This window comes from Polistes fuscatus, unplaced genomic scaffold (assembly GCF_010416935.1).
Source record: "Polistes fuscatus isolate 324 unplaced genomic scaffold, CU_Pfus_HIC Scaffold11, whole genome shotgun sequence".
NCBI classification, from domain to species: Eukaryota; Metazoa; Arthropoda; class Insecta; order Hymenoptera; family Vespidae; genus Polistes; species Polistes fuscatus.
Window position 1 is genome coordinate 6626873 of NW_025113009.1, and position 18302 is coordinate 6645174.

General features: G+C 38.7%; 1 protein-coding gene across 11 annotated transcripts in view; it reads left to right on the plus strand.

Moving 5' to 3' along the window:
• Positions 1-18302, plus strand: part of LOC122526224 — a 218115-nt gene that overhangs the window by 36867 nt on the left and 162946 nt on the right. For 8 of the 11 annotated variants that reach the window (XM_043649484.1, XM_043649482.1, XM_043649481.1 and 5 more), the window contains exon 3: positions 16896-17004. The gene's annotated coding sequence lies outside the window, so the exon portion shown is untranslated. Of the gene's footprint in view, positions 1-14814; positions 14840-16625; positions 16784-16895; positions 17005-18302 lie in introns of those variants that run through there. The other 3 variants (XM_043649488.1, XM_043649486.1, XM_043649485.1) reach the window with 3 other exon arrangements.

An 18302-nucleotide genomic window follows, 5' to 3' on the forward strand; every position in this document is an offset into this window, starting at 1 on the left:
GTTTGAACAAAGTTTTAGTTTGTTAAAACTCCTCTCTCTTTCTCTCTCTCTCTCTCTTTCTTTCTGTTTTATTCGAACCTTGAGATCTTTTCGATAAAAGAGTTAAATCGACTTGCATCGACAATGAAATGCGAATTCAAAGAAATTCCAAGCAGTCGAACTGAAATCGCAACCTATTACGAAAGGTTAACAAATTTCACTCATTTGTCTAATAGTATTATTGCATTTAGAACTGTTTCTCTTTGTTATTCGCTCTTTTATTCTTCTCCATTCTGTTTTCTTTTTTTTTCTCTTTTTTTTTCAATAGGTAGTAAATGAATAATAAAACGAGGAAAAATCATGATCACCCTCTTTTCAATTTTCCCTTAAATTCATGCTTGACCGAACACCCTTATGATTGTGGATATATTCGGTACACGCGACACACAGAATGCACTTTGAAATCTTTTGATCTCTTTTATTAAATTGCAAATTCATTTCTCTCGCAGTTATTGTATCGTATTCTTTCTGTATTTACCTTTGAGCAGAAATAATTTCTAACCCCCTTTTTTACAGTAATGCATATTTTTTGATTCGAATCGATCACGATAAATTCGAGTTTTCGTTTGAGATGGTAGACTTTCTTTCATTATTCATAAACATAGTTTCATTCGATACGTTTACAAAAGTAGAAGAAATTGCAATTATCGGGATTCCATTCTCATTACAGAGACGATCTAAGCGATCTGCAAATGGTTTTAGTTTTCTCATTTGATGGGAAAAATTGGAATGGTTTGAGAGTCGAAGTGCAAGTTGGATGAGGGTAGCCGATTCCCGAAGATATAGGATAATTCGACGAGGGCTTGGGCGTCTCGATAATGGTTCTTTTCAAAGCTATCGAGAGCCCGGAAGGGACTCTTTGAAATACGGATAAATCGTTGACGCTTGAAGGACGGAAATCCGCGAAAGGCAGAAAGAGTAGCGAGAGAACGAGCAAAGGCGAGTTTCAAGGGGCGCAAATCGTTCGTTAAAATATGCCAGAAAAATTGCAGAGTCACGTTGTGAAAGCTTTCGAATCACGAGTTTCAAAGGTATACGCGAATGTTACGACCGATATGTGTTCGAATTTTTATTTTTTTTTTTCCTCCTTTTCCCTCTTTCTCTTTTTTTTTCGCGTTTATCGGACAACGGTTTGTATTGAATTTATATCCTACCTGTACTACAACGATTTTTCTCGCATCGTCGAAAGTTCACGAATATTCGTTGGAAAATTTTCCTCTATATTTTCGTATATATGTATTGTCGAAAATATGCGATTCTCTATCCTTCTGTCTTTCTATTTTTTTGTACATAATGCTAGATATAAATAAAATAGTTTGTTACAACGACAAACTAATATACATTTATGCATATCCATACATCTAAATATCCAGTTAGCCGCGAAATTATTATTCGGACGAACGATTCTTACAGTTTTCTATAAAATTCGTAACTCGAACGTTGAGAAGCTTCGTTTCCGAAGACGTGGAAACTTCTGATCGGAATATTGGACCAATTTTCTCGTCCACCGATCTGCTTACCGAGCATAAAGTGTCACGTCAGACTTTAGCGGAATTTTTCCCTGTCACGAGATCGCTGCTTTTTCTTTTGACGAGGAAAAAAGAAAAGAAACAAAAAAGGAAAGGAAAATAATATTCAAATATGTTTTTTAGATACGCTTACTACTGTAAGAAATTCTAGAACATGTAATACACAGCTGGTCGGATTGTTTAGTCGATCCTTATTATATTTCATATCTCTTCAGAATGTGCATCTTATATTAGAGTAGTATCTCTCTGACCTACATATATTTTTCGAGAATATAACTGGAGTTATTTACAAGCAGATGTGCATTTAACTGGTGCCAAGTAAGAGAATATCGTTGCCCTTTATAAATTCTTAGAATTGACAATAAACAGGTGTGTAAAACTTGCCATATTTCTGCCCTACATAAATTCATACAATTCGACTGAATGAAATAGAGCTTTTAACAGATGTCGTGCTAAAGCATATCGCTAGTTTATACAAATCTGTAGAATTTCACTCCCGGTAAATTACAAGTATATATCTCTTAGATAGCAAGGTATAGAAATATTTCAGCATTCGATTGAAGAAATTTGATTGTCGAATTGAAAAGAACTGGCTGTAAACTTTCAGCCGAGAAACTTGACAATTTTTCGTTTAAGTCGACTCTCTCGCTACGTTAAAGTATTTTTATTCTCGTTAGGTATTTTGAAGTGTCTGAGACTATTGTAAGTACGTACTACTGACGGCTGTTTCTCAAGAGAACGAAAGAGGCAACGTTTGAAAACGTCTCGACTTCTTCCTTCCTACTGCTAACGTCATTTTTTCTTTTTTAAGGTCTACTTTTTACGAATGGGACTTCACGTAACGATATATTGTTTATACGTTTAAAGTTGACGACAAGAAGGAGAAAAAGAGGTAGATGAAGAAAAGTAGAAAGGAAGAAAGAAAGAGGCATAGGGATACATAGACAAGAGAGAAAGAAAAAGGGAGAGAAAGTGTAGTATGAAAATATAAAGAGTATGGGATGTAAAGAGTGCAAGCTCAGGGAAAGCAAGCTTTTGTTCTTTCGCCTCGTTTTCTTCTACCCTCGTGGACGAGAAAAGTTCACAGGCTTAATGGTCTCGTTTATTATTTCTTATATCTCAGACCGTCCTCTCTTTCTCTCTCTCTCTCTCGTTCGCTCGCTCGCTCGCTCGCATGCTTTTTAACGCGTCGACTGTCGAGCCAATTTCGCATAAATCAATACGTCCGTCTAGAGTCTTTTACAATTTTTCATAAAAGAAAAAGAGTATTGACACGAACGTTTACCCCTACTGGAAATTTTAACTTACGCTTCGTTAACGATACGGTAAATAATTGTTAAATTGGAAATATTCGAAATAAAATGAAAGGAAATGTAAATCGAGCTTTGGTTGACCTCGAAGACATTTTTAGTCAGTCATCAATTTTCAGCGACTCACGTCGTTCTTCGATACATCGAAGCTTTACCAAGAGGCAGCATCTTCCAATCGAGAAATCGTATTGGTACGATGCGTTCCGGAACGTTCCACTATATTTCATTCCTACCTTTCTCGCATATATACATATATAGGAATCCTTTAAATTATGCAAGCTCGGGTTAGATATCATGTTCGCGAGCGTAAGTGAAAAGGAGCCAATATGGCGTATCGATAAATCTTCTACGATTCTCGACGCTCGACGGTTTAGCTCGCAGTAGTGGAAGTGCGTTCGTTTATGCTCGCCCGAGTTCGTGCCAACATCTTTTTCTTTTTTTTTCTTATTTCTTTCCTCCTTTGTATCTAGCTCCTTCGTTTTCGTAGTAGGTCGAGGTTAACCGGGGGCACCATTAGCAATTCTGATAAAGGTCGTCGGCAAACAGTATAAAGCATTTTCCCCACATTTTCGACCAGTAAGAAAAGATTGGAAATAAATGGGGGAAAGGAAAGATGGAAAAGGAGAGAAAATGAAAGATAGAATGTAACGGTGAGAAGGATTTCGGTAAATCCTAACTCCTGGGTGGCGCGAGGACGACGATAAAAATGTCTTCAAGTTGGAAACTCCTCCTTTCTGCTTTGTCCTAGATAGATCTACCATTGGAAATAAAGGTAAAAAAGAAATAAAAAAAAAGGAACGTAAAGTAATTACATCAATAAACTATTGCGTCTTTCGAGCAGCGAAATACTTAACGAGTCGGGGGAATGTATGTGTACGTACTTACACGTGCGTATCCACGCACGAGATGAAGAGGGTCTACAAAAAGGATGGGAATGGGGGCGTGAGAAAGATGAAAGGAGGAGGAGGGCAAGTAAAAGAAGAAAAAGAAAACGGAGGGAGAGAGAGTCCAGCAAATCTTCCAAGCTGTTTGGTCGTCCTCTCGAGTAACAAAGGAGACCGAGTGGGTGGAATAGAGAAAGAGCTAACGGCGTAGAACGAGCGAGAGAAGAAGTAGAAGCGAGAACGGTAGACGTAAAATATGATGCTTTTAAGCTCGCGTGGAAAACCTTTAAATTTCGGTTCGAAGATCGAAGAGCCTTCGTGAAATCAAGCGAACGATGCTGCAGTATGCAAATATATAGAAGGACGCGAGCATGCACTGCTAGTATGCATGGCTAGTATGCTAGACGGAAGGGATGGATTAGACGAAGTAAGGAATTGAGAGAATAAGAACACCCACAGTTGCTTCTTCGAGTAAAAGAGAGAGAAGAAAGTCGATCGAATGGTCGATCGAACCTGCGAAAGGTGATCTTCTGAAAAATGAGGTCGTAAAGCATTCCACTCATATCGTATCCCGCGTTTCGGCTCCCTTGCTCTTCCCACCCCCGTCATCCTCCTCCCCCTCGCTTACTACGTTCTTTCATTGACCCTCTACCTTCTCGAGTCTTCCACCCTTTTACCAGCATCCATCCTAACCGACACATATTCAGCACCCTCTTCTCTTTCTTCTTCCTTTTCTCTTTTCAACCCTTTAGCCGAACCGTCTTCTCAACCCCCAATGTCGATTTTTAATTTTCACTAAAAATAATCCTCTCACTCTCTCTCTCTCTCTATTTCCCTGTTCACGCGAAACTCTTGACATTCGATTCTTTTCAAGTATAACGTATTACATGGAATATATTCTTTTTTTATCGTGCCAACAGGACTCGATGATAATCGAACGAGTTTTGTCTTATCGCATATCGAAAAAGGAAAAAGTATGCGAGAGAGAAAAGATATATTTTATTATACGAGAAATAAGGATGATCGCGAGTGAAATACGCGTACACCGGCGGGAATAGCAATTTCGGCAAAAATACGGGGTCAAGCGGGCCAAAAATCCGTCCTCGGCGTATCCCATTTTCTCGCCTGGCTTTACCGAAAAAGGAAATATATTATGATTCAGAGTTACATGGATATATATATATATTATATATATCGAAGCTCGATTTCTAAATTTCGGCCAAAGCCCTTTCCGAACTTTTTCTAATCTGGTAAGACTACTGAAAATTGTAATGATTTTTTAGTGAAATTAATCGTTTTCGTAAATTTGAATTTTCTAAATATACTCGGCGCTTCTACTTTTATCTTTGAGTCTTTCTAGTTCTCAGTGTCGCGATGTCTAAACACGATGAACGCTGTCTTTTATTGGATATCTGCTTTTCCCACAGCGGTTATAGGAAACGTCGATCAGTCTTGATCACTTGCCGCGATCCTATCGGAAAAGAGGGTAGCGAGGGAACTTCGTTTCGGCGTAACTCGATTTCCATCGTTTGATTTTAGCGTAGGAAATGCGGGAAATGACGTACGATAGATATCTCTTCTGTATTATTATATAAATGGTACTCCCTATATCTATACTATAGATTGGATCGTCGGGCGGGGGGGGGGGTTTAGGTATGTAGCGATTTTCGATAGATGTCGATATTAATATTCTTAAAAGCTATTTATTGCTGCTTGTGTCTACTCGTGTCTCTTTCCAAAATGATTCTATTCGGAGAGGATAAAGCATTTAAATAGAAACACTAGAATATCATGACTTTTTCCATTTGGAACGATGAATGCATTAGGAAAAAATTTGTAGAATGCTCGGGTAGATAAAAATACAATGGTAGGAAAAAGATTTTTTCTCTGAATGACTTTTCTGATATCATTCATTAGGAATGACAGAGAGATATCCGATTATTTTCATTTATATATGTATACGTAAATTATTGAATGGCATTTTCTAAAGATATTCGTAACGAGATGGCAACTGTGAATTCAGGTTACTTTTCATTAGCTCTCGCACGTCAAATTTCTCTAAATATAAATTTTCTTGTTTTTTCTTAATATTAATTTTCCTAATCCAATTTGCTCTTCTATCTATTATATACCCCGCGCGTATAGTATATTACTATTTGTTCTTTTAAATGGTCTTTTAATGGGCTTCGATAAACCTATTATTGCATTATTTTTCGTTCTTCGTAGTTTTGTTCTTTTATTAACGTTAACTTTACGCTACGAATCGAAAGGTTTTTGGGAAGAAGGGTTCGATAACCGCAGGTTTATAGAAAGCTCGGGAGCTTCCGTGAAAGGACGAATCGTGAAAACGTAATCCGTTGGTATCGCGGAAAATTGTTCATACAGTTGCGGGAGCAGCCACACCTAGCCGAATACGTTTTCGAAACGATGACGAACGGCCGCGAGTAATTTTTTGCTAGAATGTAAAAAACCGTGAAAAAGTAATTAAACGGTCAACCGCATCGAGATGTTTGTTCGTCGAATATGATTGCCTCGATCGATCCTCTGTTACGGTATAGTATGGGCGCTATTTTTATTTTTTTTTATTTTTTATTATTTTCTTTCTTCCTTTCTCCTCTCTCTCTCTCTCTCTTCATTTTTGTCTCTTTTTATTTTTATGTATTCCAAGCCCGTTTTTTATTTACTCTTTTTATTTCACCATGCGGCGATCTCAACGCGCGAATTCAATGCCATTAGCGCTGATTGCTATATCTCCGAGAATTACATTTCATTCGATTGGAATGCGCTCGTCGAATTTGAATTCCCGAGCACCGATAACATTATATTAATTCGTGTGCGCGTGCGTGCTCTTTTTTTTCTTTTTTTCTTACCTGTATTTTAAATGGGAATAATAATAAAAATGATTATCGATCGATCGATATCAATTGTCGAAGCTCCCCTTCTTTTTTTTTCTCTTTATTTGTACGCGTCAAAAGGTGACCGATCGAATAGAATGGCCGGCCATTTTATCGAAGAAAAATCGAACTCATTTCGAACCGATTCCTTCATCGTATTGGGCTCCGTTGAAAATAATATATTCCTGTTGTCACCGACTGTCTAGTTCAAACTATGATTCAACGATGCATGTAAATGACGCATTTAAGATCGTTGCTTTGCACTTATGTATATTGTTGAATGCATTCGCGAAAACCTAAATGAACAACGTTATCGCTCGAATTATCGTGTTAAACCAAGCGGTGACCGAAAGTAACCTCTCGAGTGCAAAGAGTTAAATTGACGGTAACCGCTTGGAAGCCGCGTCTCCCTCTCTGTCTCTTTCTCTTTTTCTATATTTTTCTATTTGTTCTTGTACGTCGCGAGGTTAAAAGCTAAATTCACTGAATAAAGAATAACTTTTCCAGGTTGTGTACGGCTGCAAGAGAGCGACAATTCGCGGTGCTCGCACCTGTCGAGACCCCGTATATTTCCTCTTACCACTACCCTTTAATAACTTAAGCCTATTACGCGAGTGCCTTCGGATATTCCTCTTGGGCACGGCTTCTCCTCTTTTTTCCTCTTATTTAGACGGTCACCGCGCAAACATTATATTATTTTTATCCCTAGCGAAAGAAGAATTTCTTATAGATGTTTTTATCTTAAAATAATCTTTATTACGCTAGAACGAATTTCCTATTCCATTTGTAAAGCGTGAACTTTCGATCGGAAAGATTCTTTATTAGAGAAAGGATACCTATTCGGATACAGATCTTGTTGGTTGCGCGGTACCTTGAAAGAAAAACTAGGAAGGAATAAAAAGGTTTTATCGCGGAACGGTGGACGCATTCGTCCTTAAACTCGCACAAGCGTTTCGGATAGGCGGTATCTCGTCGTGGTATTAAGTCGTTTCTCGTTGGATTATGCCGAAAATCCGTAATGAATTTCGTGCTCTTTGTGCTCCGTCGCGCTTCGTTTTGCTAAAGAGAGAGAGAGAGAGAGAGAGAGATGGAAGTGCCACGCGAAAGTCGCAAGGTCGATAATTGCTTTTTCCAGCAGGGTAACGATAATATTGTCGCTCTCGGCGACGGCTGCTCGTTGATGGCATAAATTTAGCTGAAAAAATAGACGGTAATCGTCTTATCCCGTGGGAATCGCGCACCGACACGTTCGAATATCGAACGGAGAGAGAAGAAAATAAAGAGGGCCCCGTTTTTACATTCGACGATATTCCAGTTCGCTTTGCTTTCGTTATCTCTACGAAAACGCCCGAACGCATGGCCGATCCCATTTTCAATGGATTTTTTCCTTCCATTTTTTTCTAAAGCGGCGGCTAGCTAGTCTTCGATCGGTAATTAATTTCCTCTCAGAGACGACCAATCCAAAGAAAGAAAAGGATTCCTCTTTGGAGGATACTCTCTCTCTCTTTTAAGTATTCCATTCATTTAAGGATGAATGAGATGAAAGGATCACCGTGATCCTTTCATTTAGACGTGATTCTTCTCCCTTTCCTACATATATTTATTTATATATTATATTTTAATTATATTATAATAAGTAAATTTAGTTATCGCGTGTTCTCGTTAATTAATAAATATTACAATCTATTTTTTTTAGCTTGTGAGATCAAAAAAGTGATTCGTTAGCGAATAATTTGTAAGAATTCGTATTAATAACCAAAGTATTCGGCGTGGTATGTTATAATGGAATACAGTATGAGTATTACTTAACGATTATCGATTGTTCTATGATCGGAAATGAAAGGGTAAGTTTGGTCGGTGTAGAACGTGTAAGCGGTTTTATCAGTTCCCCTACCCATCTACCTATCTCCCTCCCTCCCTTCCTTCCTCCCTCCTTCCTCGGCAAGTTTAATCCGCAAGATTTAGTTGCTCGTTCGACTTTCTTCGGATTGCTTTACATTACGACTCTCGGAGTAAAATCTGTATCAAAAGTTATAGCGGAGAAAATTTTCATGTTCCATTGAAACTAGGTTTCTCTCGAATATTCGGTTCGTTTAATCGACTTAATGAATCAACGGAAACGAAGTTGGCGTTTTCCTGGTCAAAATGAGGAAATCGAAGCGAGAGATGAAACGAATGTAAATTTCATCTTTCTTTTTCTTTATTTTTCTGTACTTTTATATCATTTCTGATACGATAATATTTGACATCGATGATAGATGGAAATGAATTAAAAAACGAAAAGTCAAGGCGACCTTTACGCGTTCATTTTTTTTTTACTTCGTAAATAGATAGTCTTCAGATGTTTATTAAATTAATGGAGAAAATTCGATAAGAAAGTTTCTCCTCGACATTTGATTCTCATTTCGTGGGAAAATTTGGAAAGGGAATGTTATAGCGCAGATAGAAATCCAAGTTATTAACTTTCCTACGTCATATTTCAAAATCTTCGACGGGCTTTATTGTTTTCGCCGTGCTCCAGTAACCAGAGAGTAGAATCCTAGCACCGATGTGATTCATTTCGTACAGGCGTTTCGTTCGAAATAGCATCGTCGAATAGGCGTTGTTGTATACGTGTAGAGAGAGAAGTAGGGAGTACAATCGAATTATCAGCAACCGTTGGGAAATCCTTTAATACCAGCGCACACGAATTTACCCCCCACCGTTCGATTAATTCCCTATGAAATCACCGATCGTCCTTGTCGAGGATTTAGGTTCCGGAAATGTACGTTTCGCGCCATACTCTCTCTTTCTCTCTCTCTCTCTCTCTATCTATCTATCACCTCGGAATTGTCCCACGAAAGGTTCATGCAAAATTAACGAAGAACTCCAGTGGCTAAGCCAAAGGGGGACGATATGCATCCTACGTAATCTCATTTCGTCCTGTACAAGCTTGCAAGCTCTCACGTTTTCCACCGAGCACTTTCGATGCTTCGTTCGGTTAACGAAATTACAACGATTCGTTGAGAAATAACAATATCTCTCCATGATATATTCAAACTTTAGATTCGATGCCCGTATAAATATATGTATTTATCCTTTACATTTTGCGGAAGAATAAGAATATATACTGCCTGTCAAAAGTTTCCACTTGCTACGTAAATTCAGAGAATCAGGATATTTATGAGAAAAAAATGAATCAAAATTTACTCTATATGTATTATTATTTTTTGATAGAATTTATTTCTTTGACAAAAAACTTTGGCATTTTATATTTTTGATAAGAGCTAAAAACATCCGATAGAATATATCCTGTTTTTCAGTAGTTTCCGTTGGTAAGACGATTTCGCTATCGTCGTTCACGTCTCTCTGCGGTCTAACATTCCATCTAGTATCTACACCTACCTTGCCCAAGACTCTCTAATCCTGTGGTACTCCGCGCATACAAATAGCCTCTGCTCCAGGGCCACGCTTTCGCATAATCGATATTTCGGACGTTCGGCCACGAGGGACGATCGGTCCTCTCGTTAAAGTATTTCCGTACGGTTTGTAGTCCTTTCTAGACATAGTAATTGATACTAGAACTACACTCAACATATTATTATTATTATTATTATTATTGTTATTGAAATATCCAGTTCGATTTGACAAATTATTATAAATCGTAGCGAACGAGAATTTTTCGGAAAATTTCAATACCATATATTTCAATACTACTATGTTTCAAAGCGAGTTGTATTTCGTAGTTTTTATGAGGGAAAAATTTGCAAATTTTACTTTCTTCCAACGTACGTAAGTAACGTATGCGGGTGTAAAGGAAAAATTGGAAAGAAAGTCAAACGAAAAAGAAGGGAAAAGAAAAGGGAGATAATGACGTGGAGTCTTTTTCCTCGTGAAAGTTCGTATATAAACGGAAACGTTTAACGGCACGGCACGTTCATCCACCGATGGTTACGAGAACTCCCAGCGGGGAGTTTTCGAAAGTTCCGAAATAAAGCGGGCTAGAGAAAGAGTAATAGAAGAAGAAAAAAAGAGAGAGAGAGAGAGAGGAATTGAAAGAAAGAAAATAGAAATGAGTTGGAATTCTTTTTCGCCAAGGCTCGATTTATCTCGCGAATAATTAAAGTGAATCGTGGTGGTTGTAAAGCTAAGAAGATTATCACGAGATGAGCGTAGGACAAGGAGAAAGAGGATCGATAGTTAGCTCGACATTTCGCGAGGAAAGGAAATACGCTTACATTAGTGCGTGCGTTATTTACGACTAGGTAGGAAAGCTTGGAAAGGTGCGAAGGATAGATGGAAACGGTATAGAATTCTTCCTGGTACGTCCTAACGGAGATAAATTCGTGCGATTAAAGAAGGGTAGATAGATAGGTAGGCAGAAAAGTTTGTAGGTGGAGAAGGAACGTCGAAGAAGGTTGCCGGGGTTTTATACGTTGGATAAAAGAAGGATGAAACATCGAGCTTTTAGGGGTTCGGAGATGTCATGGAAAGAGAGAAAGAGAGAGGCAGATAAAGAAAGAAAAACGGCTAGTAATAGAGTAAGAAAGAAGAACGGAATAAAAGGAAGCTATGTTTCTTTCTCGTCTTTGTACAAAAGAAAAAAAAGAAAGGAGACGGAACGAACATTTAGTATAGCTGTGGATAAGAAAAGACGAAGGGATAAAAAAAGTACGACGTCATCGAAAGGTGGAACGGCATTTCCATGTTTAAAGAATGAAGAGAGACGTAGTGTCTGTTAAAAAGAAGGATAGAAGGCAGAAACGGAAGGAGGACAACAGGTGAGATGTGTACGTACGAGTGTAACGAGAAAAGCACGGCGTTGGGTGAAATGAGAAAAAGGAGAGGAAAAGGAGAGGAAAAGGAGAGAGAAAAGGGGCATCAAAGGTTGTGGAAACTCGTTGGAGGGAAAATGAGACAGACAAAGAAAGAGAAAGAGAGAAAAGTGTAGAAGGGAAGATCAGAAGGTGGTAAGACGAAAGTAGAAAAAGAAAAAGAAAAAGAACAAGAAAAAGAACAAGAAAAAGAAGGAGTGGTTGGAAGGCGACGGTGGTGGCGGCCAAATAAAGTATTCAGGAAGCAGCGAGCCCCGGGCGTTTGTTCGTGAATGTTAGGGGTGTCTAGCGTTACGCGCGAAAGGACTTGCCAAGGTGTGCTGCTACTGTTACTTGGATGTGTTGCTTCTAAGGTACAAAGGTCGACGCCATCGGCCTGGTCTACTGTTCTTCCCGCAACCGGGAGGAACCACTTGCCGCTGGCCGCACGTACGTGTACCGGTTGCTCGAAAAGCAGGGTCTGAGAGAGAGAACGGCGGCCGCAGCAGAGACTTCGTTTTATCCCGTGGGATTCGACGTTGGAACCAGGGTGTTCGGGATACGTTTGGAAAATGTACAGCTTTAGGATCGGTCTCTACCTCTTCTCGTTTCCCTCGAGGCCTTCCGTATAATCGAGCAGCTTCTGCCAGTAGTGGTAGCTCGCAACTCGGCCCTTGCTAACCACCCTGCTAAGCCAGGGTTCGATCCACGACGGTGACTTTCTCGCTTTCCTTCATCATTTTTCCTATTTTCATTTATTGATTTACCAATAAACTTCCAAATTGGGAACGAATGTTTTTCATCGATGTAGTTATCCATTAGGTTAAACAAAATCGTAGAGTCTGCGTCTTACGAGTTTCTCAGCAACCTCAACCGAGTAGTTCTCGAATCTTGTAGCAAGTTCTTCGCGGATTCAGCTAACCGGCACCTCGGCTTGCCTTCTATCGGCTTCCTACTCTCTTCGACCCGGTCTACTTTCCAATTCTAATCTGACCTTTATGTATACTCCGTAAACAGTCTGAAGGAAGTTTGGCGAAGATATCGATTATATTGTTCTGGAGCTTCCTTAAACTAACTGCGGACATCTTGGCGAGTTAATCAAACAATATTCTCTATTTTCTGATATCTCACATTATTATACGAGACAAAAATGAACCTTGGTATTAATTTATTTTCTTTACTTTTTCATCAAAAAAAACATTTTCGCGTCGATTTTCGATAAAGTGACGTACGATTAAATAACTCTCTGTTAAATAGAATCAAGGTCGAGGATAAGGTAATAATATCTTTTGAATAGTTTGATCGATTAATCTACCCGAACGGCCAACGTAATCGAAGGAGAATAGAATGACGAGTAATAGTGGTAGAGAAGAGTTTCAACGTGAATATCAAAAGCAGATTGCATGTGACTCCTCTAACCTATCGACGAATCGACGACTTCCACTTATTTTCCGTTAGAAAATTTAAGTCGATATCAGGTTAGACCTAGAGTTAATTAAATTAATGGGATGAATACATTTTTGAGCGTACTTTCTGCACTAGGAAGCCACATTTATCAGTTCGCTGACTCGGAAAAGAACCTCTGTCATTTGGACCGAACTAATTTTCTGTGAGCATGGAAGGAGAGGGCGAGAGAGAGAGAGAGCGAGAGCGAGAGAGAGAGATGGAAAACAGACGCATCCGCCCGCGGCAACCTTTAATATCTATAATTAATGATTCCCTTTCCTCCCCTGGCTTTGGTACATTGAACGAAGTTGCAAGCATCAAGAGCTTTCCTCTCTTTCTCTTCTTGCTCGAATACGATAAATGAAAATCATCGTTCGCGAAGGGTGCATTTATGTTTTCCGTTCAACGAATCGACTCGAAACCATATTTCTATATTTTAACATCGGCTAATATATTTCGCGTAGCTATTATTTTTGTTTTATTTTAAAGAAGTCTTTTTTAAGAAAAAAAAACCAGATATATACATACTATAGTAACGTGTAGCTATATTAAAAAGTATTGTAAAAGTATAATGAGAAAAAAAACAAAAGGGACTTAGCTTTCTTTCCCAGGAAGATGACCCATCGATTTGCAAGACAAACAAGCTGTAATAATCCTTAGTATTAAAGGGTGAATGTTATCGTACAAGTAGTTATATCCGTGACGTATAAAATAAGAGGGACATCATAGAAAGAGAGAGAAACAAAGGTGGAACTGAATGAAAGACAGATACACGAGGAGAGGGAGGGTGAGAAAAAGAGACACAATACCAATGGGTGCGTGTTTATCGTAGGAGAGGCAAAGGGGATGAAATGGCGCGAAGATATATATATATATATAAAGCGAGGATTATAATAAGCCGGGTTGCGTTACGAAATTGTTTCGTTCCCCATTAATAACGGCAAGCTGGATATCCAAACAGTCGAGCAGGCCGGCCACCCCTTTCGCCGTGCGACAATTATTATTACTACCAACAGGGGTGTCGTTTGCCCTTTCTAAAAGGCTAACTTGCCCCAGAAGAGATTCGGCGCAAAGTGTATGGTTTCTATTCGACGTTCAAAATCGTCGACAAAATAATGAAGACCACGTTGAAAATAATTATCCACCCATGTATATACTACATGATATAATAACCCAAAGGAATTATAAAACGATGAAATATTTCGAAAAGGAAAATATTCAACGGTACTTTCATCGATATCTCATAGAAGATTTCACGCACATTTTCGTTACTTTATTCTTCATTTTCCAATCGGAATCAATCGTGAAACGATAGTTTTCTTTTTTATGAGTCATTCTGATTATCGAAAGTTGAGTTATTGGAAGTGGGTTCCAGCCAAAATCTTTTGAATAATGAGAGAGAGAGAAAGAAATAGAAAGTGAACGTCGTTGGTGGTGGATCGATGAGACTCGTTAATGCCGCTTTTCGTCCTGGAGTACCATCGAGTCGCCTAATTAGCGCGCGTCAATGCTTGAGACGTCAGGAAGGCAGGGAAGGATAGTTCGTTCACCCTCGTTCACCCTCATGCACTCTCTCCGCACATCCCCGAATCGTTATCGAATCTTCAATCGGCCCCGCTTGCCACAGCAATTTCTGCAATAGTCGCACGCTGTGATGACGATGCGAGTCCATTGTTCCTATGTGCGATTAGGCGTGCGTTTCTGTCTCTATGTCCCATCTAGTATCCTTATCTCTTAGCGAATGCTACGGGGTAAAGGGAACGTGCATTACAGTCGGTACAATGGCTAAATGTGGTAGGGGAATCCAAGGTGGGGGCTCCCAATACCGATTCTCTACCGGTAGTACTGTGCTGGTAACGAGCCTCTAAGGGTCGCGTTAAACGTGTCTCTCATGGGACACGCCTTTGATATGTACATTGTTACAAAAGTGAATTGGATTAATCGGTATTATCCCTAATTTCTTTACGATTACATTTTAATCTTTTTATTTACGACCCTTTTTTACATTAGAAAATTCATTATAATTTTGTATTATTTATACAATATTATGTTCATAGGACAAATAATCAAATAATATGAAAGCTATGATTATTAAAAAAACCTACTTTACAATTTTCTCTTGTCTTAGGAACTACTTATGCATCTATTCACCCACACACATATATACATAAATATCATGATTGATCTACGAAGACCGCTACGTGCTGATCTTCCCTTTCGTTAGGCCATTGGAGACGTCGCAGGATTATAAGCTCTAATCCCGAACTAATCGAGTCGAATAACATTTCGAAGACCCGCCGTTGATAATCCTATTATACCGATTGCAAGCCGTTTTCTCACGGTTATTCAATTTGGAGCAGCTTGAAAAGTCAAAGTCATGGTGAATCGAAGTCAAAGTTTCCCCGTTGATATGTATTAATAATTATCTTCGAAATGAATTTACAAAATTTGTTTCTATATTCTGTTGGAACATTTGTTAATGTAATAGTTGGAACATGTAATACTTGTAAACACATATTTTCATATATTTTATAAACGCGTCCATAGAATAATACATGCACATACGTGTATATATATTTGGGTAGAGAAAGCAGAAGCAAAATTTGTCGGGAAATTGACGACAACTCGATCACGCGGTTGCAAACTCGTAGCGTGCTCGAAAGCAGCATAGCTTTTGCCGGGATGCCGTAACAATTCGCTTTGGCAATGTGCCAACGAATAGCGAGCGCAGGTGTCGTTATCTTGCCATCTCTATACACTGGATCAGGCTAAAGAGCGGCAAATTGTAGCCGAACCGAGCGTAAACGTTTATTTTGGTATGAGCGTTAACGAAATCATCGACTCGCGTGCATTTTTTGAAATACCACTTAGCCCTGATTTCTTCCTTTTTCTATCGGATAAGAGTCTACGAAATGATTTTACATACATTATTGTATCGAGTAACGAATATGCTTGATAGTATTGGAAAAGTTAATTGCATAGAAAATATTTAACGAAAAAGTTTGTCTAACAGTCGGAACGAAAATGAACCACCCAATGTACGGTTAACTATCCGTACCTAGAGGATAGTTATATAGACAGGATGGGACGATCATTCTTGCTTCCTGTAATAACTTCAATGTATACCGCTGCTGTACGAATGCGATTGGCCACGTCGCGTGTGTTTATACGGTGCGTTTGAGTTTAATCGCGTGGCTCGCTCGCGTTCGTTCGTAAATGGTGTGATACCATACCACTGGCCATTGTCTATTCTGTTTTATTATCTTTTAAGCGTCGACGAAACGGGCTATTTTTCCGATAAATAGGTCATACCCGTATTCCATCCTTTCTCCCTTACAAAATGTCAACAAATTTATTTTTCATATCAACGATGTTACATTTTAACGAAATAAAAGCTCCTTCTCTTGTCTTTTTATCGAGCGAACGTTATTTCCAGAAGAAATGAAGCCATTTTATCAAAACTACCAAATAGGAAAGAAGAGTAGAGAAGAGAAGAGAGAAACGCGTTTAGATATTATATTGGGGGACTACTTGTCATTTTAAAGCTCGGCTTAGAAAAGTTTAAGTGAGCGACTACGTCGTTCCGACTTGCATTCACTTTTTGTGTCCTCAATAGATCTCATTCATTGGTGCGTTCGTAACTCGTTAGAACGTTCAATGGCAACCCACCTAGATCCCTATACAACATCAACATAGAGAAAATCGTCGACTATATTAACTTACATCACCGCTTACGTAGACGACGAATAGAAGAACATAGTACCGGCGAACGTTATAGCACGCGTAATACGAGCTCCCCGTTGACAACGAGATTGCCTTTATATCTAAAGTACTCGAGAACGGAAGGGGGTAAGCGGGGAAGGAAAAGGAAAAGGAGGAGTGTTTTAGGTGCATCGTGTACCACGAGCTCCTTCACTTATAATTACACATTTTACTGCTCTTTCTCGTTACGACACCGTATTCGTAATCTTCATAGTCTCTCTTCTTATTCTGATTTCAGTGTAGTGTGCCACGTTGAGCTAGTACGCAAGAACGAAGAAGAGAAGACGATCGAGTTTACTTGTACGAGACACACCGGAGTGCAGAATCGGTGGTGCATACTGAACCAGGTAATAATAATTCCTAGAAAGATAAGAAACGTCCCTTTAAATTTTCCTAATTCATCGTTAGAAAAATACGAAAATGAACGATAATCTAGCAAGGTTTAAGTAATACGATCCTGTGAATTGTATTACAATTCGGGGACAGTTCGGTGAAACGCGTAGATATAAACCTCACTTTATTTTTCGTTATCTCGCTTTATCTCGCGTTATCGCGTGTTATTGCATATGACGGACACATGTAACAGGACCCTTCCTATCGAGGCTATTACATATCGCCGACAGATGTATACTTATCTCCAACAGGGAGATTCTCCTTGAGGTCAGTGAGACTAGATTTAAATGTTATTACCGATATCAAGTGAGTTACTGGTTGATACGAGGAAGACAGAGAATGATAGAGAAAGTGAATTTAAGTCGTAGAAGAATTTTCTTGAAATGTAATCGAATTAGAAAATATGTTTTTACATATACATTTTTCTTTGCGAGATCATTCGCAAAGAAAAATGCTAACATTTCGTTATCTACTAGTTTTGAATGTAATTTCGGGTTCTTATGTTATACCAAAGTTAACTTTACACGTATCATGGAAGGCTTCTCTCTTGGGTACTGGAAACTAGAAACTGGAATCGTAATTTAGCACGCGAAAGTGTTACCGTAAACCTATCATTTGTCCCGATTGTAGGGTTCCATCCCTTTGGTGGGTCAGTAATTCTCGCTCGTATAAAGCTTGAAATGTCGGTTAGGCGAGATTACGAGGAACTAACGAAATTGCAATCTCCGCCATACACTCGTTAATAATTCTTATATATTTTCGAAGGAAAGAGAAAAGAGGGAGACGTGCGTTCGTAATCCGTGAAAATTTAACGACAGAACAACTTTTATTCCCTTACTTGGAACAGCTTTCTTAACTGTAACCTTAAAGATCATTCTTTCCAAAGATGTCTCTTAAAAGAGACGAACACAGGGCATAAAAGAACTTTCACGTCGTAATCTAAGTATTTTCCATAAAGTTACAGCATGCTGATTGAGTGCTGAAGGGATCAGCTGAATGCAATTGATTAGATATTCGAAAATGTTCATTTTTATTATTGTTTCATAATTTTCTTATTCCATCGAAAGAACTGGATCGTAATACGTAGTACCTATCTTTTAACGAAACTTTTTGATGTAACTTTTCTATATATCTTTTTTATGTTAGATTTTTAATTTGTAAAAATAGTTGAGACTGTAAGTTATTATATCGTAAGAAAGAGAGTTACTGTCGATGACTCTTTAAGCATACATATTTCTCTTCTAGAATTTTA